This window comes from Bos javanicus, chromosome 9 (assembly GCF_032452875.1).
Source record: "Bos javanicus breed banteng chromosome 9, ARS-OSU_banteng_1.0, whole genome shotgun sequence".
Classification (NCBI taxonomy): Eukaryota; Metazoa; Chordata; class Mammalia; order Artiodactyla; family Bovidae; genus Bos; species Bos javanicus.
Genome location: NC_083876.1, coordinates 21,581,784 through 21,608,547, shown reverse-complemented (window position 1 = coordinate 21,608,547; position 26,764 = coordinate 21,581,784). Strand labels below are relative to the sequence as shown.

The window sequence follows — 26,764 nt, the reverse complement described above, 5'->3', positions numbered from 1 at the left end:
AAAATTTTTTAAATTTATTTATTTTAATTAGAGGCTAACTACTTTACAATATTGTATTGGTTTTGCCATACATCAACATGAATCCGCCACGGGCGTACACGTGTTCCCAATCCTGAACCCCCTTCCAACCTCCCTCCCCATACCATCCCTCTTGGTCATCCCAGTGCACCAGCCCCAAGCATCCTGTATCCTGCATCAAACCTGGACTGGTGATTCATTTCTTTTTTTTTTTTTTCAGTTTTGATTTTTTTTTTTTTATTCTTCCAATTTTATTTTATTTTTAAACTTTACATAATTGTATTAGTTTTGCCAAATATCAAAATGAATCCGCCACAGGTATACATGTGTTCCCCATCCCGAACCCTCCTCCCTCCTCCCTCCCCATACCATCCCTCTGGGCCGTCCCAGTGCACCAGCCCCAAGCGTCCAGCATCATGCATCGAACCTGGACTGGCAACTCGTTTCCTACATGGTATTTTACATGTTTCATTGCCATTCTCCCAAATCTTCCCACCCTCTCCCTCTCCCACAGAGTCCATAAGACTGTTCTATACATCAGTGTCTCTTTTGCTGTCTCGTACACCGGGTTATTGTTACCATCTTTCTAAATTCCATATATATGCGTTAGAATACTGTATTTATGTTTTTCCTTCTGGCTTACTTCACTCTGTATAATAGGCTCCAGTTTCATCCACCTCATTAGAACTGATTCAAATGTATTCTTTTTAATGGCTGAGTAATACTCCATTGTGTATATGTACCACAGCTTTCTTATCCATTCATCTGCTGATGGACATCTAGGTTGCTTCCATGTCTTGGCTATTATAAACAGTGCTGTGATGAACATTGGGGTACACGTGTCTCTTTCCCTTCTGGTTTCCTCAGTGTGTATGCCCAGCAGTGGGGTTGCTGGATCATAAGGCAGTTCTATTTCCAGTTTTTTAAGGAATCTCCACACTGTTCTCCATAGTGGCTGTACTAGTTTGCATTCCCACCAACAGTGTAAGAGGGTTCCCTTTTCTCCACACCCTCTCCAGCATTTATTATTTGTGATTCATTTCTTATATGATATTATACATGTTTCAATGCCATTCTCCCAAGTCATCTCCCCACTCCCTCGCCCACAGAGTCCAAAAGACTGTTCTATACATCTGTGTCTCTTTTGCTGTCTCGCATACAGGGTTATCGTTACCATCTTTCTAAATTCCATATATATGCATTAGTATACTGTATTGGTGTTTTTCTTTCTGGCTTACTTCACTCTGTATAATAGGCACCAGTTTCATCCACCTCATTAGAACTGATTCAAATGTACTCTTTTTAATGGCTGAGTAATACTCCATTGTGTATATGTACCACAGCTTTCTTATCCATTCATCTGCTGATGGACATCTAGGTTGCTTCCATGTCCTGGCTATTATAAACAGTGCTACGATGAACATTAGGGTACATGTGTCTCTTTCCCTTCTGGTTTCCTCAGTGTGTATGCCCAGCAGTGGGATTGCTGAGTAGTATGGCAGTTCTATTTCCAGTTTTTTATGGAATCTCTACACTGTTCTCCATAGTGGCTGTACTAGTTTGCATTCCCACCAACAGTGTAAGAGGGTCCCCTTTTCTCCACATCCTCTCCAGCATTTATTGCTTGTAGACTTTTGGATTGCAGCCATTTTGACTGGTTTGAAATGGTACCTCATTGTGGTTTTGATTTGCATTTCTCTGATAATGAGTGATGTTGAGCATCTTTTCATGTGTTTGTTAGCCATCTGTATGTCTTCTTTGGAGAAATGTCTGTTTAGTTCTTTGGCCCATTTTTTAATTGGGTTGTTTATTTTTCTGGAATTGAGCTGTAGGAGTTGCTTGTATATTTTTGAGATTAGTTTGTCAGTTGCTTCATTTGCTATTATTTTCTCCCATTCTGAAGGCTGTCTTTTCACCTTGCTTGTAGTTTCTTTTGTTGTGCATAAGCTTTTAATTTTAATTAGATCCCATTTGTTTATTTTTGTTTTTATTTCCAATATTCTGGGATGTGAGTCATAGAGGATTCTGCTGTGATGTATGTCGGAGAGTGTTTTGCCTATGTTCTCCTCTAGGAGTTTTATAGTTTCTGGTCTTATGTTTAGATCTTTAATCCATTTTGAGTTTATTTTTGTGTATGGTGTTAGAAAGTGTTCCAGTTTCATTATTTTACAAGTGGTTGACCAGTTTTCCCAGCACCACTTGTTAAAGAGATTGTCTTTTCTCCATTGTATATTCTTGCCTCCTTTGTCAAAGATAAGGTGTCCATAGGTGTGTGGGTTTATCTCTGGGCTTTCTATTTTGTTCCATTGATCTATATTTCTGTCTTTGTGCCAGTACCATACTGTCTTGATGACTGTGGCTCTAGTAGAGCCTGAAGTCAGGAAGGTTGATTCCTCCAGTTCCATTCTTTTTTCTCAAGATTGACTTGGCTATTCGAGGTTTTTTTGTATTTCCATACAAATTGTGAAATTATTTGTTCTAGGTCTCTGAAAAATACCATTGGTAGCTTGATAGGGATTGAACTGAATCTATATATTGCTTTGGGTAGTATACTTATTTTCACTATATTGATTCTTCCGATCCATGAACATGGTATATTTCTCCATCTATTAGTGTCCTCTTTGATTTCTTTCACCAGTGTTTTATAGTTTTCTATATATAGGTCTTTAGTTTCTTTAGGTAGATATATTCCTAAGTATTTTATTCTTTTCATTGCAATTGTTAATGGGATTGTTTCCTTAATTCCTCTTTCTATTTTCCTATTATTAGTGTATAGGAATGCAAGGGATTTCTGTGTGTTGATTTCATATCCTGTAACTTTAGTATACCAGAAAATTACTAGAGCTAATCAATTAATATAGTAAAGAAAAATTTTTTAAAACTTAAAGTTGCTCAGAAATTCAGTACATTTCCTTGTGAGGTGTAACTTGTAAATAATCAAGCAAACCTGAGTGGACCTATCGCTGTGGATGATATAATCATGATTTTGGCACTGGGGAGGAGGTTCAAATAAATGCTCTTTAAGTGATTTTTCCAGGCCTCTAAGATTCTATGGTTTTACCTTTCTCTAAAATAATTAAGCTTGAACTGAGGTCAAAAAACCATCTATTTTCATAACCTACATTTCTAATGGTACCTATGCTTCACTATCAGTGTTTCCTTATTACCCACAAACTGAGCTGCTTGAAATATATATCACGTGAATCAGGCCTATGGAGAGGCCTCCACATTGTCTAGTGCTCAGCTGGGAAGACTCCACAGCTGTGGGGAGAAGGTGGGGCAAACAAGACAAATGAAGGCTTGAGTCATCTACAACTGTGCTGTCCAGTATAGGAGGCACTCGCCCCATGTGGGTATCAACTACTTGAAATACATCTAGTCTGAAATGAATTGTGTTCTAAGTAAAACATGCACGCGCACACACACACACACACACACAGAGCATACATACACACACTATTCTGAAGACTTAGTATGAATATAAAGAACTAAAACTGTCATTAATAAGGTGTATCTTGATTACATATAGAAATAATATTTGGATACTGGGTGAAATAAAATATATTAACTATATGAGTGTTGCTTGTTTCTTTTTAATTTTTAAAATGTGGCTAATACATGGACATCACCAGATGGTCAACACCGAAATCAGATTGATTATATTCTTTGCAGCCAAAGATGAAGAAGCTCTATACAGTCAGCAAAAACAAGACCAGGAGTTGACTGTGGCTCAGACCATGAACTCCTTATTGCCAAATTCAGACTTAAATTGAAGAAAGTAGGGAAAACCACTAGACCATTCAGGTATGATGTAAATCAAATCCCTTATGATTATACAGTGGAAGTGAGAAATAGATTTAAGGGCCTAGATCTGTTAGACAGAGTGCCTGATGAACTATGGAATGCAGTTCGTGACATTGTACAGGAGACAGGGATCAAGACCATTCCCATAGAAAAGAAATTCAAAAAAGCAAAATGGCTGTTTGGGAAGGCCTTACAAATAGCTGTGAAAAGAAGAGAAGCAAAAGGCAAAGGAGAAAAGGAAAGATATAAGCATCTGAATGCAGAGTTTCAAAGAATAGTGAGAAGAGATAAGAAAGCCTTCTTTAGTGATCAATGCAAAGAAATAGAGGAAAACAACAGAATGGGAAAGACTAGGGATCTATTCAAAAAAATCAGAGATACAAAAGGAATATTTCATGCAAAGATGAGCTCGATAAAGGACAGAAATGGTATGGACCTAACAGAAGCAGAAGATATTAAGAAGAGATGGCAAGAATACACAGAAGAACTGTACAAAAAAGATCTTCATGACCCAGATAATCATGATGGTGTGATCACTGACCTAGAGCCAGACATCCTGGAATGTGAAGTCAAGTGGGCCTTAGAAAGCATCACTACGAACAAAACTAGTGGAGGTAATGGAATTCCAGTTGAGCTATTTCAAATCCTGAAAGATGATACTGTGAAAGTGCTGCACTCAATACGCCAGCAAATTTGGAAAACTCAGCAGTGGCCACAGCACTGGAAAAGGTCAGTTTTCATTCCAATCCCAAAGAAAGGCAATGCCAAAGAATGCTCAAACTACTGCACAATTGCACTCATCTCACACGCTAGTAAAGTAATGCTCCAAATTCTCCAAGCCAGGCTTCAGCAATATGTGAACCATGAACTTCCTGATGTTCGAGCTGGTTTTAGAAAAGGCAGAGGAACCAGAGATCAAATTGCCAACATCTGCTGGATCATGGAAAAAGCAAGAGAGTTCCAGAAAAACATCTATTTCTGCTTTATTGACTATGCCAAAGCCTTTGACTGTGTGGATCACAGTAAACTGTGGAAAATTCCAAAAGAGATGGGAATACCAGACCACCTGATCTGCTGCTTGAGAAATTTGTATGCAGGTCAGGAAGCAACAGTTAGAACTGGACACGGAACAACAGACTGGTTCCAAATAGGGAAAGGAGTTCGTCAAGGCTGTATATTGTCACCCTGTTTATTTAACTTATATGCAGAGTACATTATGAGAAACGCTGGATTGGAAGAAACACAAGCTGAAATCAAGATTGCCGGGAGAAATATCAATAACCTCAGATATGCAGATAACACCACCCTTATGGCAGAAAGTGAAGAGGAACTCAAAAGCCTCTTGATGAAAGTGAAAGTGGAGAGTGAAAAAGTTGGCTTAAAGCTCAACATTCAGAAAACGAAGATCATGGCATCTGGTCCCACCACCTCATGGGAAATAGATGGGGAAACAGTGGAAACAGTGTCAGACTTTATTTTTCTGTGCTCCAAAATCACTGCAGATGGTGACTGCAGCCATGAAATTAAAAGACGCTTACTCCTTGGAAGGAAAGTTATGACCAATCTAGATAGCATATTCAAAAGCAGGGACATTAGTTTGCCAACAAAGGTTCATCTAGTCAAGGCTATGGTTTTTCCTGTGGTCATGTATGGATGTGAGAGTTGGACTGTGAAGAAGGCTGCGTGCTGAAGAATTGATGCTTCTGAACTGTGGTGTTGGAGAAGACTCTTGAGAATCCCTTGGACTGCAAGGAGATCCAACCAGTCCATTCTGAAGGAGATCAGCCCTGGGATTTCTTTGGAAGGAATGATGCTAAAGCTGAAACTCCAGTACTTTGGCCACCTCATGCAAAGAGTTGACTCGTTGGAAAAGACCCTGATGCTGGGAGGGATTGGCGGCAGGAGGAGAAGGGGACGACAGAGGCTGAGATGGCTGGATGGCATCACTGGCTCGATGGACGTGAGTCTGAGTGAACTCCGGGAGTTGGTGATGGACAGGGAGGCCTGGCGTGCTGCGATTCATGGGGTCGCAAGAGTTGGACACAACTGAGTGACTGATCTGATCTGATCTGAATAGAAAACTTAAAATTTTATATGTAGTTTATACTCACTGGACATTGTGGATCTCACATGTATGGTTGTTAATGCTGGCTATTGACTGGCATCTCAACTGGGCGGTAGACTGGAGCACCTGCCTGTGGTCTCTTCACGTTGCTAGGGCTTCTATCTCACAATAGCTGAAAATTTTGTATGGCAACTGGAGGTTCCAAAGGTAAGCTTTCTAGTGTGCAAGGTGAAAGCTGCACTGGCTTTTCGACAACCATGAAAGTCACATGCAACACTTTTGCTGTGTTCGATTGGTTACCAGTAAATCATAAACCAGCATAGACACAAGATAAGGGGCACACTGCAGTAGGGCATGCTGACTGGGGCATACTATTGCAGCCTTTTTGAAAAACCTTCCACAGTTTGTTATGGGAATAGACCAATAGGCTTATAAAGTCTCCTTCAGACTTAAAGAGCCATTTCTGAAGTTTAAGAGGATAGATTATAGTTCTTCTGGAGAGATCTTCAAATCCTAAAATTAAGCAAATATATTATGCTCAGGAATTGCATTAATAGCCATTATAAAAGGGGAATGTAGTTTTAAATTCAAATTATCCCTTAGGTGTTTAAAAAGCTGTCTACATGCTAAGGAAACAATTATAAATCCAGGCTGGTGGTCACAGAGTTGAATCACACATCACAGAATTTGGTTGTGTGACTCACACAGGTGTTTTGCTGTTGTAGTTTGTTTTCAGTTAACCGATAGAAGGATGTTCCTAATTTCTAAGAGGTACATGTTCAAAATGGACTGGCAAAATTTTTTCTTTTTTTCCAAATGTACTTAAATTTGTCTCAAGTCCTTTGAAAAATTAACAGTTTGTATAATGGATGTGAAGATATGTAGTGCGTGTTGACTTGAGGATAATGGGTGATTTGCAATAAGGCTTAAAGTATTTTATAATATGTAATTTATTTAATACATTATCCTAAATTTGTGGGCAGTGAAACTACTCAGAGCATGAAATGTCATGAATATTAAATCAACATGGGCTTTAGTCAAACAAGTGTAACCGGCCCAGAGAACACCTAATACCTATGGACTTCTGAAAATAAGTGACTGTTGATTTTTGTGGGCATGGTTTTTTCACAAGTAATAATAGGGAATTATCAATGTCAAGTTAGCCTAAATGTTCAGTTAGTTTTGTTCCTTCTGCATCTCCTCTTTAGAGTTTCAGTTATTCAGATTATTTGCACTTTGAAATTAACTTGTTAATATAAATTATTATTTTCATATATAATGATTTCATTATTTTTTAATCACTGAGCAATTAGCAGTGATTTAATTTTAATTTAACATTAACTAACCCTCAAAATATCAGTCTATAAGTCTATTCCTTTCTCCTGGGTTGTGTATGGAAAGCACTTTTTTTTTTTGAAAGCACTTTTTGATACTCGACATCATAGACACTTTGATGGGCAGTGAATTAAACTGGGGAGTGGAAGTGGAGAAAACATAAAACAACAAGAGCAACAACAGCAACATACAAAACCAAAAGTAAAAAACAAATAAGCCTGCATTATTCCTGAAAGTTACCAAACTTTCACACTGCTTTTTATTCTCGCTGGTATTTTATTTCTCTTCATACAGAAACCAGAACACACTGAAAGATTTCCCTCTTCCTCCAGAAAAGTGGCCAGAGTCATGTGTTTGAAAAACACACTGAAATGGGCTGGATTTTATTGCACATAGAAGACGTTCATCTCCACTCCTAACATTTGCTTTCTAAATAACAAAGGCTCTTGAAATGAATCATGAAACTAAAAATAGATTCCAGTACTTTTCAAAAGGATTTTCACTTATAAGAAAAAGTTTTTGACCTGTGGAACATTTTACTTCATTCCTTTTTCTTATACAAATAAGAAAGATCAACAGGCAGCATAGAATACCAATGTTTTCAACTTAGTATTATAGACAGATATGATACTATCCAGTGAATTGAAGAGAAGCTACATCAAATAACCTGAAGCAAAACTAAACAAAAGTAATTCAGGCATCAAGTTATTTAAATTAATTACTAAATGTATAATGCTATTAAAGTAAAGGTTAATAGCATGGGTTTGGGTTATATATGAGTGTTAGTCACTCAGTTGTATTCAACTCTTTGTGATCCCATGGACTGTCACCTGCCAGGCTCCTCTGTCTGTGGAATTCTCCAGGCAAGAATATTGGAGTAGATTGCCATTTTCTTCTCCAGGGGATATTCCTGACCCAGGGATTGAACCTGGGTCTCCTGTATTGCAGGCAGATTCATTACCATCTGAGCCACCAGGTAGGCTCCAGGGTCATATATACCTTGGTCATATAAGTTTTCTCATCTATAAATGGATGCAAAACTACTAGAATTTGGGGGATGATTAAATAAGAAAACACAAATCAATGGCTTACACAACACATAGTGAGATTTCACTGTTGTTATTTTTTAGAATATAGTAGAATATCAACAATGGAGAAGGAAATGGCAACCCATTCCAGTATTCTTGCCTGGAGAATCCTACGGACAGAGGAGCCAGGTGGGCTGCCATCTGTGGGGTCGCACAGAGTCAGACATGACTGAAGCAACTTAGCAGCTGCAGCAGCAGAATATCAACAGAGGAATGTACTCCAATATAATAATTGCCATATATGACATGCCCACAGTTAGTATCATACTCAATGGTAAACTGAAAGCTTTTCTTTTCAGATCAGGAACAATACAAGGATGCCCACTCTCATCACTTTCATTCAACAAAATACTAGAAATCCTAGTCAGAGCAAACTGGCAGGAAAAAAGATATAGAAAGTATCCAAGTCATAAAGAAAGAAGTAAAACTGTCTCTATTGTAAATGACATTATTTATAGAAAACCCTAAAGACTCCACCAAAAAACCATTAGAACAAAAATTTAGTAGTTTCAGGATGCAAAATCAATATATAAAAATCTGTTGCATTTCTATATACCAATAAGGGACTATCAGAAAGAGAAATTAAGAAAACAATCCCATTTTCAATTGCATAAAAAATAATAAAATATCTATGATAAATTTCCCAAGGAGGTAAAAGCTCTGTACAATGAAAGCAATAAAAGATTAATGAAAGAATCTGAAGAAGACACAATAAAAGGAAATATATTTCATGCTCATGCATTGGAAGAATTAATATTGTTAAGCTGTCCATATTTCTGAAAGCAATCTACAGATTCAATGCAATTCCTGTTGAAATTCCAATGCCATTTTCCACAAAAATTAAACACACACACACACACACACACATATACACAATACTGAAATTTGTATGGAACCAGAAAAGATCCAGAAGATCCAAAGCAATCTTGAGTGAAAAGACAAAGCTGGGAGTACCCTATGTGCTGATTTAAAACTGAGCTACAAAGTCACAGTAATCAAGAGTATGATATTGGTATTAAAAACTGACACATTGATCAATGGAACAAAATAGAAAGCCCAAAAAATAAGCCTATGCATACATGGTCATTTAATTTTTGACAAAGGAACCAAGAATTTACAATGGAAAGGACAATATCTTCAATAACTAGTGCTGGGAAAACCAGACAAGCCACATGCAAAAGAATGAAACTGGACTACTATCTTACAGCAACACAAAAACCAACTTAAAATGGTTAAATACTTGAATTTAACACCTGAAACATATGACTCCTAGAAGAAAAACATAGAGGGTAAGTTCCTTGACATCAGTTTTGGCAATGATTTTCTGGATATGACACCAAAATGAACACAATAGGAGCAAAAATCAGTACAGAGTAAAACACTTCTTCTTTTCAAATAAAACTGTCAACAAAATGAAAATGCAACCTAAAGAATGGGAGAAAATATTTGCCAATCATGTATCTGATAAAAGCTAATATCCAGAATACATAAGGAACTCAATTCGATAGCAAAAAAAAAACCCTAACAATTCAATTTAAAAATGGGCATAAGATCTAAATATGTTTTTACAAAAATACAAATATTCAAAAGGTATTTGAATACATGAAAAGGTGTTCACCATCACTGATCATCAGAAAAATGCAACTTGAAACCATCACCTTATATCCATCAGCATGGCTGTCATCAAAAACACAAAAGATAAGTGTTGGCAAGGATGTGGAGAAAAGGGAACCACTGAGTATAGTTGGTGGGAAAGATAAATTGATGCAGCCACTGTGGAAAACAGTATGGAGCTTCCTCAAAAAATTAAAAATAGAACTATCATATGATCCAGCAATTCCACTTCTGGGCATATATCCAAAGGCAATGAAAACAAGATCTTGAAGAGATATATGCAATCCCATGTTCACTGTAGCATTAATAACATTATAGAAACAACCTAAATGTCTATCTATAGGTGAATGGATAAAGAATATGTAATATATGTATTAACCAGCCATAAGAAAGAAAGAAATCCTGACATTTACAACATGGATGGACCTTAAAGGCATTATGCTTGTTAGACAAACACAAGTTAAAAAATAAAAAAGAAGAAGAAAGTCAGGTTCATATTTACAGAGAGTAGAAAGTCGTTGCCAGGGACTGTGGGGTGGGAAAAATAGGGAGAGGTTGATAAAAGTGTACAAAAATAAAATGAAATAATACAGTAGAGTAGAAGAGCCCTGAACTAAAAAATAGGAAGTTAGGAAACCCAAAATTTATTCCCAGATATGCCATTAACTGTATGATTATAGTCAAGTCTCTTAATTTATCAGTAAAATTAGATAGTTGGTTAGATGGTCCCTATCATTGTCAGCTTCAAAATTAAATGATTATGAATAAACAAGACAATTACCAACTCCTCTTTTCACACTATGTAGTACAGACCTAAATCTAAGGGCTGTTGGTTACAAAAGGATGCCTTTTTAAGTTGAATAAAATACTCCTGAGATAACTAACTATTCCATCTGTTTAGTCACTATCTGTAACAAAAGGCCAGGCAGGTAGTGTGGTAACTGAGTGTGTGCTCTGGGCCAGGAATGCCTGGTCTTCAATCCATACCTACTTTTTATTAACTTTGTGACTTTGGGCATGTCAGTTTCCTTGCCTGAACAGCGGAAAGAAACCATAAGGGTATCTGACATAATGTTGTCATGTTGCTAATGTTGTGAGATGGAGCAGATTCACACATGAAAAGTACTTAGAACAGTATTTGGCAAGGATAAGAGCTCAATAAATATTGGCAATGTTTATTGCCTTAACATTTATTCCTTCTTCTATTTCTTTTCTGATTTCCTATTTATTAATGAGCTAACACACATTTCAAAAATTATAGTACATTTTAAAATGCTATACTAATATGCTATCATAATCTCTTAAAAATGTAGATGACAAAACAAAGGAGACAACCCTGGCCTAAATATTTCTTTAGATAGAATTAACCCAGCTGACTCAATGCTCTTCCCATTCCCTCAACTGAGTGAATTCTTTAGAAAGAACTGACCCAGTTGACTGACTTCTTTCCCCATTCCCTCAACTGAGTGACTGGAAGAACTTTGGTAAAACTGGAAGTGAAACTGGAAGGAAGGGGGCAGGGCACAGCCTTTAAAAGAATGACATAGCCATAGGACAGAACAAAAACTGACTAGAGCCAACTAGGTCCAAGATGGCAGAATATTCACCCTCCAGTGGACCTTGAACCTCGTTATATGCTCATTGTCATACATCAGCGTAAGCTAAGTGACACACCTACTAGCGCCATGACAGTTCAAAGGTCAAGAAGTCGCTGGTAGCTCAATTCCGGGAACTCTCCGCCTCTTCCCCCAAACAGTTGGAATACTCCTCCTGCTTGTTAGTCTACGAAATTACCCAGCCCATAAAAACTAACCAGTCTTTCAGGGTTGGTTGCCTTCTGAGCTGGCCCACATTCTGTCTGCGAAGTCTGTTTCTCTCTAAATACATCCACTTCTTGCTTATCACTTTGTCTCTCACTGAATTCTTTCTGTGACGAGATAGGGAGGGGATATGTGTATACCCGAGCTTCCCTGGTGGCTCAGATGGTAAAGCGTCTGCCCGCAATGCGGGAGACCCAGGTTCGATCCCTGTGTTGGGAAGATCTCCTGGAGAAGGAAATGGCAACCCACTCCAGTATTCTTGCCTGGAGAATCCCACGGATGGGGTAGGCTACAGTCCAAGGGGTCGCAAAGAGTTGGAAACAACTGAGCGACTTCACTTTCACTTTCATATGTATACCTATGGCTGATTCATGTGGAGGTTTGACAGAAAATAAAATTCTGTAAAGCAATTATCCTTAAATTAAAAAATAAATAAATTTAAAAAAAAATTTAAAAAGAGAGAACATACAGAAAAAAATAAATTTAAAAGAAGAGGATTAAAAAAAAAAAAAAGAACCTGAGCCTCATTACGGAGAAGGCAATGGCACCCCACTCCAGTACTCTTGCCTGGAAAATCCCCTGGGTGGAGGAGCCTGGTAGGCTGCAGTCCATGGGGTCGCCAAGAGTTGGACAGGACTGAGCAACTTCACTTTCACTTTTCACTTTCATGCATTGGAGAAGGAAATGGCAACCCACTCCAGTGTTCTTGCCTGGAGAATCCCAGGGACAGGGGAGCCTTATGGGCTGCCATCTATGGGGTCGCACAGAGTTGGACACAACTGAAGCGACTTAGCAGCAGCAGCAGTACCAGAGCCTCATTAAGTCTTGGGACCAGGTGCGTGATCTCAATTAAAACACCATGGGTTCAAACTCAATCTGGGTTTTGGCTGGGTTTGAGTCCCATTCTGAGTTACTTGGTTTCAAAAGTATAAAGTGTGGTATCTAGATTCACTGTCTAAAGCCTTTTCTGTTAGAAATCTCTAAGACAGCTCCATTCTCATCCAAAACTGGTGTAAACTCAGTATACTAACTTAAATTTTTATCACCTCTTACTGCTAATTGAGAGGATTTTTCTTCAAAATTAAAGGGTTTTGAGCATCATCTGAACAGGTGAGTGATGAGCAGCTCTAGGTGTTGAGTGTTTACTCAGGATATTATGCTCAACTTCCCAAAGATTCTCTCCTGTAATCTTCACAATTAACCTGTGAGGTGAGGGTCATTTCTCACATGCAAGAAAGACCCTAGCAAATAAGGAAAGGTAAAGCCAGGATTTTAAACTGGAATTTCAAATCTTTTACACAACAACAGATAGTAAAAGTGGGGTGGGGAGAGAGAAAGGAGGGAGGAAGAGAAGGAAGACACAAGGAATTTCCAGGAAGCTCTTCTGTCCTAGCATCCCTGTAAGTCTGATCCAGCATCCACTACCCGCTCTACAGTCTGCCTATCTGCCTTCAGTCCAGTCATTAGAGGGTCAAACTTCATTCTACTAGACAGTATAGAAGATGTGGCTTTAGATAACCTGGTGGATTCTGTCCTGATCATTGGAATGTAAAGCACATTCTCACACAACATCTGAGAAGTCTGAAAGGTTCTTGCCACCTCTGATGTCCTAGAAGATCTATTTCAAATAATCACCAAATTGCTTTAATTATGGGGAATGCAGCCGGTATTTGCAAAAGAGAAGAACAAGCAAACTTCCTTGTGAAACACTTTAGGATCCTGCTACCTAGCTTATCTAGGTTAAATATCAGAATTGAGTCAAAACAGGAGGGCAGGTAGTAAAGAATCATGCCTGAGATGAAAGGTCAACTGGGAAGCTGGCCTTGAGGTTAAAGCTCTCCTTACAAAAGAGGTAAGGATGACATTGTTCTTACAGTAATTGAATTCACTCCGTCTTTGCTGCTGCTGCTACGTCGCTTCAGTCGTGTCTGACTCTGTGCGACCCCATAGACGGCAGCCCACCAGGCTCCACTGTCCCTGGGACTCTCCAGGCAAGAACACTGGAGTGGGTTGCCATTTCCTTCTCCACACTCCATCTTTATCCTAGCCATATTGCTGCAGGGCATAGACTTTTGTCATTTCAGGTGCCCGAGGCTACTCTTTGTCCTATGGAGGGACCAAGTTTTCTCTATGCCTCCAGAATCTAAGCCAGTTAGCCCCAGAGTCCACTGGAAGGAATGAGATGCCAGAAGCTTAGGAATACTGTGGAAGCTGTTTTTTCTTTTTTTTAACTTTCTGGAATTTTTTTTTTAATTGAAGCATAGTTGATTTACAATATTGTATTAGTTTCAGGTATACAGCACCTGTATATGTATGTTGCTGTTGTTATTCAGTCGCTAAGTCACGTCTGACTCTTTGTGATCCCATGGACTGCAGCACGCCAGGCCTCCCTGTCCCTCACTCTCTCCCAGAGTTTGCCCAAGTTCATGTCCACTGAATTGGTGATGCCATCCAACCATCTCATCTTCTGTTGCTCTCTTCTCCTGCCTTCAATCTTTCCCAGCATCAGGGTCTTTTCCAATGAATCGGCTCTTTGCATCAGGTAGCCATTTGGAGCTTCAGTTCAGTTCAGTCGCTCAGTCGTGTCTGACTCTTTGCGACCCCATGAACCGCAGCATGCCAAGCCTCCTTGTCCATCACCAACTCCTGGAGTCCACCCAAACCCATGTCCATTGTGTCAGTGATGCCATCCAACCATCTCATCCTCTGTTGTCCCCTTCTACTCCTGCCCTCAGTCTTTCCCAGCATCAGGTCTTTTCAAATGAGTCAGCTCTTCGCATTAGGTAGCCAAAGTATTGGAGTTTCAGCTTCAACATAAGGCCTCCCAATGAACACCCAGGGCTGATCTCCTTTAGGATGGACTGGTTGGATCTCCTTGCAGTCCAAGGGACTCTTAAGTCTTCTCTAGCACCACAGTTGTAAGCATTAATTCTTTGGCGCTCGGTCTTCTTTATGGTCCACCTCTCACATCCTTACATGACTACTGGAAAGACTACAGCCTTGGCTATATGGACCTTTGTCAGCAAAGTGATGTCTTTGCTTTTTAATATATTGTCTAGGCTGGTCATAGCTTTCCTTCCAAGAAGCAAGCAAGTATATATACACATATTTTTCAGATTTTTTCCATTATAGGTTATTACAAGACATGAAGTGTAGTTCCCTGTGCCATACAGTAAATCCTTGTTGCCTATCTATTTTATATATGGTAGTCTGCATCTCTTAATCTCAAACTCCTAATTTATCCCTCCCCTCCTTTTCCTTTTGGTTACCATAAGTTTGTTTCTATGTCTGTGATTCTGTTTGTCTTGTAAACAAGTTCATTTGTATTACTTCTTTTTTAGATTCCACATGTAATTGATAGCATATGATATCTGTCTTTCTCTGTCTGATTTACTTCACTTAGTGTCATAATCTCTAGGTCCATCCACATAGAAGTTGTTCTTACAACTTGTCCTGCTGTCATTTCTTTGGCATGAGCTCATAGTAAAGATTTTTTTGACACATCCTAAACTGCTTCTGGAGGAGAGGCACATACATGAAAGTCAAAACTAAAAGCTCATTCTGACTATTTTAATTTATTTACATATTCATCCTTAGTGACCTAGTCTGACATGACACATCCCTCACTTGAAGGGTTTTGCAGCTCACAAAACCCTTGATAATCAGCCATCTGGCTCCAGTCTCTTCCTCACAATGTGACAAAGGAATAGATTTTTCTGAAGGGCTTGGCCTCTGCCTGGAGTGAGTGAGTCAGGAGCCCTGGCTCAACTTGACAGCTGTTTGGCCATAATCTGGCCTTGAATTCATCCTGTTACTTCTGTGAATAAGCCCCCCTTAGGCAGGCCCAGTAGGAGGATCATCTACCAGAACAAGGGTGAGCCATCTCAGGACACTGGAGCTTATCAGGCTGTGCATTTCTGACTTCTCAAGAAATAAGCTTCTCTTAGGGATGGAGATTCTTTCCTCAAGGCCTCCAGGTCCAACACTAACCACTCCAGGATGGTCTTTTACTGAAACTGCCTCCCTTCCCATCCACCCCAAGGAAGGCTGCCTATTGCCTCATGATCAGCTCAGAAATGGGGTTTCTCCAGTGACTCAGTGGTAAAAAACACACCTGCCAATGCAGGAGACATAAGAGATGTGGGTTCAATCTCTGGGTCAGGAAGATCCCCTGGAAGAGGGCATGGCAACCCCCTCCAGTACTCTTGCCTGGAGAATCCCATGGACAGAGGAGCCTGGTGGGCTACAGTCCATGGGGCTGCAAAGAGTCAGACATGACTAAGAGACTGGGCACACAGGCATGCACAGTTCAGAAGTCCTCTCCTCAGCACATTCTCTGGGGTTAAGCCACATTTAGAAGATGGCCTTTGGCTGACCAGTCTCTGTATGATCCACTTGTTAGAGGCTATAGAGGGAATAGAGGATACAGGGTAACCTGGCTGGCTGTGTATCCTGGCCTTTTTACTTCTCAGTGGATGTGCATGGATGCTAAGTCTCATTCCTCTCCAACTCTTTGCAGCCCCATGGACTGTAGCCCACCAGGCTCCTCCGTCCATAGGATTTCCCAGGCAAGAATACTGGAGTGGGTTGCCATGCGCTCCTCCAGGGGATCATCCCTGTCAAGGGATCAAACCCATATCTCTTACATCTCCTGCACTGGCAAGTGGGTTCTTTACCACTAGCACAACCTGGGAAGTCCTCTTAGTAGATAGCCTTGGGCAAATTATTCAATTTTTTTGTGCCTGTTTCCTCATTTTCCAAGTGTTGAATGTTAGGAATGCTTACATCTTAAGGGTCCTGTGAGAGGAAACTGAGTTAATTTGGGTAAAATGTACAGAACAGAATAAGTGTATTGATCAGAACTGATCAACATTCCTGGAGAAGGAAATGGCAATCCACTCCAGTACTATTGCCTGGAAAATCCCATGGACAGAGGAGCCTAGGAGACTACAGTCCACGGGGTCGGAAAGAGTTGGACACGACTGAGCAACATTAGCTGGTATTCTCATCTAGAGTTCACTTTTTAAAGTGGGAGTTGACTTTGTAGAATGAATCTTTTCCTGAAGGAATGAATGGGAAAGAGAGAAAATCGGGCAGTAAAAGAGGAATCTTGGCTTGGGGTGCTGTGGGTATGGTCTGGAGATCTGAGCCACAAGGAAGGCTAAGAAGGTGGTCCTGGGATTAGGTTTTAATGGCAGGGCTGGGCTACATATATTTAATATCTTAGGAGTAACAATATTGGTAACTTTAGAAGGTGAAGGCAATGTATGTAAACAAAGTGAGACAGCTAATTATATTTACGCTAGGGTTACCACGGTAGAACAGGATTAAATGAACTATAAATTCTTTTGAAGCAGAAACTGTTGTCCTAGTGCTCACTGTGAATGCTCAGTAAAGGTGTGTTGAGTGGATTAGTAAATGATGAATAAACAGCCCAAGGTCCAGGCTGAATTTATTTGCTCCATAAGCCTTGCTTGGCTAAGTCAAGGATGGCCTTTAGACCAAGCTTCAGGGATGCAGTCACTTGTATATGTGCTTCCCCTTGCTGATTCAAGGCCTTCCAAGAAAAAAAAGCTACAGCTTAAAAAAAAAATGTTTAATGTGGAGCAAATCACAACTGTGTCTTTCTACTTCCATTACGTATACTCCATAATTTTCTTGGGGTCAGTTAAAGGGATGGATGAGTGGATATTCATACAATTTTCATTTTTCTTCAGCAGGTTCTCTTCTTTTTCTTCTGAAATGAGATGGTAGTCAATTGGAAAAATAAAAATAAAATCATAAACATCTTTATTGATGTGGGTAGCAAGCGGTGATCCCAAACAAAAAGGCTTTCTAGATTGTGTGTTTACTGAGACATAGTTTTAGACGATCTGAATTATATTTTACACTGTGCTGCATGTAATGTGGCACCCACTGAAAACAAGTTGTCAAATGGAATGCCTTAGTAACAATTAGTCAATTGTGACAATAGGAACGTGACAAATAGGCTAAACATGTGAGCATTCTTTGAAAATAAAAAAACAAAACCAATTCTCCTTCCTCCCTAAAATATCCTGAGTGTAGCAAATAAATAGGGATTTAAAAAATGATAACACAAAGTAGCATACTTAAATTACATATAAATAAACTTGGAATTGGTGAAACTGTAATTGATCTCTTTTTTAAAACAACTAACAACTGACCTTTTTCGAATCATGCTGCTCAACACCAGATATTAGATCAGGGATCAACAAACATTTACTATAAAAGACCAGATTGTAAATATTTTAGATTCATGGACCAAGAGACCACATTGAGTACAATTAGTAGGCACCTATGTAGCAAAGAGGAGAAGGCAATGGCACCCCACTCCAGTACTCTTGCCTGGAAAAATCCCATGGATGGAGGAGCCTGGTAGGTTGTAGTCCATGGGGTCTCTAAGAGTCGGACACGACTGAGCGACTTCCCTTTCACTTTTCACTTTCATGCATTGGAGAAGGAAATGGTAACCCACTCCAGTGTTCTTGCCTGGAGAATCCCAGGGATGGGGGAGCCTGGTGGGCTTCCGTCTATGGGGTCGCACAGAGTCGGACACGACTGAAGCGACTTAGCAACAGCAGCAGCAGCATGTAGCAAAGAGAAAACAAATTTCCACACTTCTTATTGATAGAATTAAATATACAGTAATAATAATAGATTACATTTTTTTGTAATGCAAGTTTACTAATGAAAATAATGGATCTTTTTTTTTTCTTTTGGTATAATGTTTTACTTCATGGAGGTTCAACCTCACTGCTCCTTTATAATCTGATTACAAATGTTTTTCTGTAAAAATCATCCCTAGCTAGTGGCACCAGACAAAAACAAGCTATTTGCTGGATTTTGCCTGATGGCTATATATTGCTGATCTTTGGGTTGGTTGCTCAGTAGAAGACTAGCAAAGCACTGTCTATAAAACAGCAACTGACAGTAAACCAGTAATAGTCCTTGGTTATTGCTTTGCCATGCATTGCTACCTGGTGATAGTATAGAGCATCAGTCTTCAAGTCAAGCAACAGGGAGTCCTTAACATAAACTTTGGATCTTTTAGTAAAGACAGAGTAACATGAAAATTATAGTAAGTATTTTGACACAGGAAAAGGAAACCAGGACAGAGCAGTGTGAGCTAAGAACAGCCAACATAGAAGGGGGAAGAAAAGAGTGAGTGGAAGGAATTCCCTTCGTGAGAGTCATAGAAGTATAGACTATTCCTTAGTGAGGAGAAACTAGAAATTTAAAGTGGATTATATCCAGAATTGTTTATATTTATGTTCAAAGTATTTGCTAGTAAAATGAATATAATTTTCATTCTAGAATGGCTTCAGATCCCTTCACCATCTTTATAAAGTTCTAAGAAACATTGTAAGTATATACATGGTACCTTGGTGAGTTGCATATTGGAGTCAAGATTCTGAGCTTTAAAATAAGGAAAAAAGATGATCAGCCATGATCTGACTCTCTCAACTTACCCTCCAACTAAATGCTCTATTAATATGATTGAAGTCTGCTGTTACAAAGAAGGTCTTAATTTGTCCACATCCAGGTTCTGTTTCACATATAGCAATCAACTGAAAAAATTCTTTGGCCTGGGCAGTAATTTATTCACTCAAAAGACTTTAATAATTTATGTGAACATTTAAACCCTTTCTCATGTTTTAACTTTTTATTGAAGAATAGTTGATTTACAATTTTGTGTTTGTTTCAGATGTATGGAAAACTGAATAAGTTATACATACATACCTATATCCACCCTTTTTCTTTTCAGATTCTTTTTCCATACAGGCCATTACAGAGAATTGAGTAGAGTTCTCTGTGCTATACAGACCATTATTATCAGTTATCTATTTAACATATAGCAGTATATGTGTGTCAATCCCTATCTCTAAATTTATGCCTCCTCCCCACCCTTATCCCCAGGTAACCATAAGTCAACATCTGTGACTCTACTTCTGTTTTGTAAATAAGTTCATTTTTACCTTTTTTTTTTTTTAGATTCCACATAAAAGGGGTATTATGAAATTTGTCTTTCCGGGTCTACAAAGCTACAGTAATCAAAACATGGAAGCAGAAATATAGATCAATGGAACAAGAGAGAAAGCCCAGAGGTAAACCCATGTACCTATGGTTACCTAATGATTATGGTTATGATTATGATTATAGATTATGGTTACCTAATCTATGACAAAGGAGGCAAGAATATACAATGGAGAAAAGACAGTCTCTTCAGTAATTGGTGCTGGGAAAACTGGACAGCTACATGCTAAAGAATGAAATTAGAACACTCCCCGGACATGCAACAACAGACTGGTTCCAAATAGGAAAAGGAGTACGTCAAGGCTGTATATTGTCACCCTGCTTATTTAACTTATATGCAGAGTACATCATGAGAAACGCTGGGCTGGAGGAAGCACAAGCTGGGATCAAGATTGCTCAGAGAAATATCAATAACCTCAGATATGCAGATGATACCACCCTTATGGCAGAAAGTGAAGAGGAACTCAAAAGCCTCTTGATGAAAGTGAAAGTGGAGAGTGAAAAAGTTGGCTTAAAGCTCAACATTCAGAAAACTAAGATCATGGCATCTGGTCCCATCACTTCATGGGAAATAGATGGGGAAACACTGGAAACAGTGTCAGACTTTATTTTTCTGGGCTCCAAAATCACAGCAGATGGTGATTTCAGCCATGAAATTAAAAGACGCTTACTCCTTGGAAGGAAAGTTATGACCAATTTAGAGAGCATATTCAAAAGCAGAGACATTACTTTGCCAACAAAGGTTCATCTAGTCAAGGCTATGGTTTTTCAAGTGGTCATGTATGGATGTGAGAGTTGGACTGTGAAGAAAGCTGAGCACTGAAGAACTGATGCTTTTGAACTGTGGTGTTGGAGAAGACTCTTGAGAGTCCCTTGGACTGCAAGGAGATCCAACCAGTCTATTCTATAAAGCAGATCAGTCCTAGGTGTTCTTTGGAAGGAATGATGCTAAAGCTGAAACTCCAGTACTTTGGCCACCTCATGCGAAGAGTTGACTCACTGGAAAAGACCCTGATGCTGGGAGGGATTGGGGGCAGGAGGAGAAGGGGACGACAGAGGATGAGATGGCTAGATGGCATCACGAACTCAATGGACGTGAGTCTGAGTGAACTCCAGGAGTTGGTGATGTACAGGGAGGCCTGGAGTGCTGCGATTCATGGGGTCGCAAGAGTCGGACACGACTGAGCGACTGAACTGAACTGAACATTATACACAAACATAAACTCAAAATGGATTAAAGACCTAAATGTAAGGCTGGACACCATAAAACTCTTAGAGGAATACATAAACAGAATACTCTTTAACATAAATCACAGTAAGATCTTTTTTGCCTTATCTCCTAATGAAAATAAAAACAAAAATAAACAAATGAGACCTAATTAAGCTTAAAAGCTTTTGTATAGCAGAAGAAACTATAAACAAAATGAAAAAACAACCCTCAGAATGTGAAAAAAATACTTTTTCATATTTTTAGTGTTCCTAGGGAAAAGCATTCTTTTTCAAGGAAAGTACTCAGATAATGAAGTCAGACTTCTGGATTTGAATCTCAATACTACCCTGTGAGCCCTTGGACAATCATTTTTTTCCCCCTCATTATCAGTTAGCTCACCTGTAGAATAGGGATAACAACTTTTACCTCATTGGATTTTTGTAAGCAGTGAGTTAATCTCCATAAACTGCTTAGCATTCTGCCTGATACATACTATATGCTCAATAAATATGAACTATTTGCATGATTAGTTATCATTATAAATGTACCTATGATATTTATCATAATGACAATATCATTTTTTACATCAAATGAATAGATGATTATCAAATTCATTCACAGATATTTATTAAACATTTACTCTGTGCCAAGCATTACTGTAGGTACTGAATATATATATATATATCACAAACAAAATATATTAAAATCTGTAGTCTCATATGATTTCAGCATGGTGGGAGGCAGGGAGAACAGAGAATTAAAAAATCAAAATGTAATCTAACAGAATGTATCCTTTGTCAGATGATGATAAATGCTATGGAGAAAACTGACACTGGAGTAAGACAGGGAGCATTGAGAGAGGAGAGATCGCAATTCAGCATAGGCTAGGTGATCAGGGAAGTCTTCCGGCATATGGATGGCCTTTTCTCCTAAGGGGTTGAAAGACCTGGGCTCGGTTGCCAGACTTAGCTAATAAAAATACAGGATGTCTAGTTAAATTCAACCTGACATCCTGTATTTTATCTGGCAACCATATCTAGGGATGGGGCAGTAAGAAGGAGTCTGAGAGTTTTCTTTTGGGATAAAGGACAAATGAGTTTCACTGATAAGTTCTGATGGGGTAGGGCTGAGGCATGGTGTGAGAAGGTCCCGCACTTCTGGGGCTCACTTGCAACTGCTGCAGAGGAGGGGCCAGGCTCCCTTACTCTGAGTACTGAGGTTATGAGATTTCCCTCGATTTTTGCCTTTGAGTGGGTGGAAAGTGGAACAAGTGGAATTTGACTTCCTCTTAACTCCTATGTGTTGCTTGGGGTCATGGAAAGCCAAACTGAAAATGATCTGAGATGTCGGGTTAGACAATCCTCAGAAAACAGACCGTGAGTTGCTCAACATTGTGAACATAGTACCTCTCAGAACCTTGGATTATCGATGGAGACGTTGCAAGAAAAAAATTCTCCACGTACAATTTTCCATTGTTTTCCTCTGTAATTTTCATTTGTGGTTGAGGATACCACTGTTTTCCCCAGAAGGAGGATTTCAAAAGTAAGTAGTGGTAGTTTCTACCATACAATGTAATTCTTTCAAAGATCCAATGCTGTCTCTTACACACAGTGAGAGAAAAGTTGGCTTCATCTCAGCTCAGGACTAAACGGTGATACTGCTGATTATTGTATGAAATTGAAAGACGGTACCAGTTCCATCTTAAAAAGGGGGTCACGGTTTTATTAGTTTTTGAAACTTTAGCTTCTAGATCAGTGCCTAGTACATTGTAGATACTCTGTAAATATGAATATGAATAATGGATAAGGATTTGTAGTATTAGAAGATTTTCTTAAAATCAAAACTTAATTTTTGTTAAATCACTTTGAAATAATGCTTATTTGTATTGCCCCTTCCTAAAATAAGTGTGTTAGAGATGCAGATGCTGAAAAAAATGTATGTCATAGCAGTTCAGAAAATAGGCCCAGATAATCCTCACTTCATACTTCCTGGCTGTGTGACTTTTCCTTATCTTTGTACCTCAGTCCTCTCTTCTATAAAATAAGGGCAATAATACTAGTATCATATTAGTGTCTCCTTTCTTATCAAATTATTGAAATTAGTCAATATGTAAAACATTTAGATCAGTGCCTGTTGCATACAAGGCACTAGAATGTTAGCTACTAATTGTAATCTTTTATTAGCCCTACTATGGTGACTGCAGCCATGAAATTAAAAGACGCTTACTCCTTGGAAGGAAAGTTATGACCAACCTAGTTAGTATATTCAAAAGCAGAGACATTACTTTGCCAACAAAGGTTCGTCTAGTCAAGGCTATGGTTTTTCCAGTGGTCATGTATGGATGTGAGAGTTGGACTGTGAAGAAGGCTGAGCGCTGAAGAATTGATGCTTTTGAACTGTGGTGTTGGAGAAGACTCTTGGGAGTCCCTTGGACTGCAAGGAGATCCAACCAGTCCATTCTGAAGGAGATCAGCCCTGGGATTTCTTTGGAAGGAATGATGCTAAAGCTGAAACTCCAGTACTTTGGCCACCTCATGCGAAGAGTTGACTCATTGGAAAAGACTCTGATGCTGGGAGGGATTGGGGGCAAGAGGAGAAGGGGACGACAGAGCATGAGATGGCTGGATGGCATCACTGACTCGATGGATGTGAGTCTCAGTGAACTCCGGGAGTTGGTGATGGACAGGGAGGCCTGGCGTGCTGCGATTCATGGGGTAACAAAGAGTCAGACACAACTGAGCGACTGATCTGATCTGATCTGATATTTATATTATCTCCTATAATGCTTAGCAGGCTTCCCTGGCGGCTCAGACGGTGCCTGTAACGCAGGATACCTGGGTTGGGACAATCCCCTGGAGAAGGGAATAGCAACCCACTCCATAATTCTTGCCTGGAGAATTCCATGGACTGGACAGAGGAGCCTGGCAGGCTACAGTCCATAGGGTCACAGAGAGTCGGACACAAATGGACAACTAACATAATGCTTAGCACATTGTCTAAGATCTATAAGATTGTGTGTGCATGCTCAGTCATGTCCAACTCCTTGCAACCCCATGGACTTCATCCCGCCAGGCTCTTCTTTCCATGGAATTTTCCAGGCAAGAATACTGGGGTGGGTGGTTGTGATTTGCTTCTCTAGAGGATCTTCCCAACCCAGGGATCAAACCCACGTCTCCTGTGTCTCCTGCACTGGTAGGTGGATTCTTTATCACTGAGCCACCTGAGAAGCTCATCTAAAAGACTGCCTTATGACCCAGTAATCCCACTGCTGGGCATACACACCAAGGAGACCAGAGTTGAAAGAGATACGTGTACCCTAATGTTCATTGCAGCACTGTTTATAATAGCCAGGACATGGAGGCAACTTAGATGTCCATCAGCTGATGAATGGATAGGAGAAAGGATCATTATCACAGGGAACTCTACTCAATATTCTGTAATACAGCCACTATGAAGAAGAGTGTGGAGATTCCTTAAAAAACTGGAAATAGAACTGCCATACCACCCACCAATCCCACTTCTGGGCATACACAGCAAGGAAACCAGAATTGAAAGAGACACGTGTACCCCAATATTCATCGCAGCACTGTTTATAATAGCCAGGACATGGAAGCAACCTAGATGTCCATCAGCAGATGAATGGATAAGGAAGCTGTGGTACATATACACAATGGAGTATTACTCAGCCGTTAAAAAGAATACATTTGAATCAGTTCTAATGAGGTGGATGAGACTGGAGCCTATTATACAGAGTGAAGTAAGCCAGAAAGAAAAACACCAATACAGCATACTAACGCATATATATGGAATTTAGAAAGATGGTAACAATAACCCTGTATGTGAGACAGCAAAAGAGACACAGATGTATAGAACAGCCTTTTGGACTCTGTGGGAGAGGGAGAGGGTGGGATGATTTGGGAGAATGGCATTGAAACATGTATAATATCATATAAGAAATGAATCGCCAGTCCAGGTTTGATGCAGGATACAGGATGCTTGGGGCTGGTACACTGGGATGACCCAGAGGGATGGTACAGGGAGGGAGGTGGGAGGGGGGGTTCAGGATTGGGAACACGTGTACACCTGTGGCGGATTCATGTTGATGTATGGCAAAACCAATACAGTATTGTAATTAGCCTCCAATTAAAATAAATAAATTTAAATTAAAAAAATAAAAATAAAAGACTATTGAGTGACTACCTAATGTTCATATATTAGAAAAAATTTAAAACTATTTACTATTTAGAGTCCTTCTGAAGATATTGCAAGATACTATATAATGATTAAAATACCACTGCTTGACTAGTCTAGTCACTAACACCCTAGAAAGAGAGGAGGCTAAACAATTACAAGGATAAATAAACCTTTGTCACTGACCTCTCTCTAGCTGAAGAGCAAACATATTTATGTGGGAAGAACACAATGTCTTCCCCTTTTAATATGGGTCATGTCCACCTTGGCAAGTTTAGGGCCTCTGAGCTTTTGTTTGGGGAAGTCAAAGAAAATTCAACTGAGAATAAAATGGAAGAGTGACTCACCAAGCTATGTGCTTGCACCATTTTCCTTTCCACCTGTGCCTGTGGACAAAGTATACCGCAGAGGGAAGGGACTCCGTACTCGGTCTACTGCAGTTTGGCTTTCTCACTCCCATGTCAACAAATCCACATTGGATAAACTTTTAGGTATTTCTCCTTCTAGTTAAAATAAACTCAGTGATTCTTTCTCAGCTCTCCTCTGATTCTCTGAAGTGTTTCCCAAATGCTGTCCTTTGTGAAAGTACTATATCATTGGAATGTAAAATACTCCCTCCACCCCTACCCAGACTGTTGACTTGGGCTGTTCCTCTTTCCTTCTCACTTCCCTGTAGTGGCTCTTCTTAATTTCCCTGTAATATATTTATGGTTCACAGTATTCTAATATTTATATTTCTTTTCTTCATATAATTTCATCTTCATCCATATTTTACTAGTATCACATATTAATAAGTGTTGTTGTTGTTCAGTTGCTAAATCGTGTCTGAGTCTTTGTGATCACATGGACTACAGCTCACCAGGCACCCCTGTCCTTCACCATCTCCTGGAGTTTGTTCAAATTCATGTCCATTGAGTCAGTGATGCTATCTAACCATCTCATCCTCTGCCGTCCCCTTCTCCTTTGCCTTCAATCTTTCCTAGCATCATGGTCTTTTCCAATGAGTTGGCTCTTTGCGTCAGGTGGCCAAAGTATTGGAACTTTAGCATCAGTCCTTCCAATGAATATCCAGAGTTGATTTCCTTTAGGATTGACTGGTTTGATCTCCTTGCAGTACAAGGGACTCTCAAGAGTCTTCTCCAACACGACAGTTCAAAAGCATCAATTCTTTGGTGCTCAGCCTTTTTTATGGTCTACCTCTCACATATGTACATGAATATTGGAAAAACCATAGCTTTGACTTGACAGACCTTTGTCGGCAAAGTGATGTCTCTGCTTTTTAATACACCGTGTAGGATTGTCATAACTTTCCTTCCAAAGAGCAAGCATCTTTTAATTTCATGGCTGCAGTCACCATCTGCAGTGATTTAGGAGCCCAAGAAAATAAAATCAGCCACTGTTTCCATTGTTTCCCTATCTATTTGCTATGAAGTGATGGGATTAGATGCCATTGATCTTAGGTTTTCTTCATGTTAACTAGTGGACTAATAGGCTAATGGACTCGATAGATATCAGATCCTAATCCCTGGAACCTGTAGACATACCTTGTAGATATGATTAAGGT

At 39.5% G+C, this 26,764-nt stretch overlaps 1 long non-coding RNA gene across 5 annotated transcripts in view; it reads right to left on the bottom strand.

Moving 5' to 3' along the window:
* LOC133253722 (uncharacterized) overlaps nucleotides 1-6,101 on the bottom strand; it is a 211,503-nt gene extending 205,402 nt beyond the window's left edge. For 3 of the 5 annotated variants that reach the window (XR_009738395.1, XR_009738394.1, XR_009738396.1), the window contains exon 1: nucleotides 5,934-6,101. This is a non-coding gene — a long non-coding RNA (uncharacterized LOC133253722). The remainder of the gene's footprint in view (nucleotides 1-5,933) is intronic. The other 2 variants (XR_009738398.1, XR_009738397.1) reach the window with 2 other exon arrangements.
* Between the last annotated feature and the right edge of the window lie 20,663 nt (nucleotides 6,102-26,764).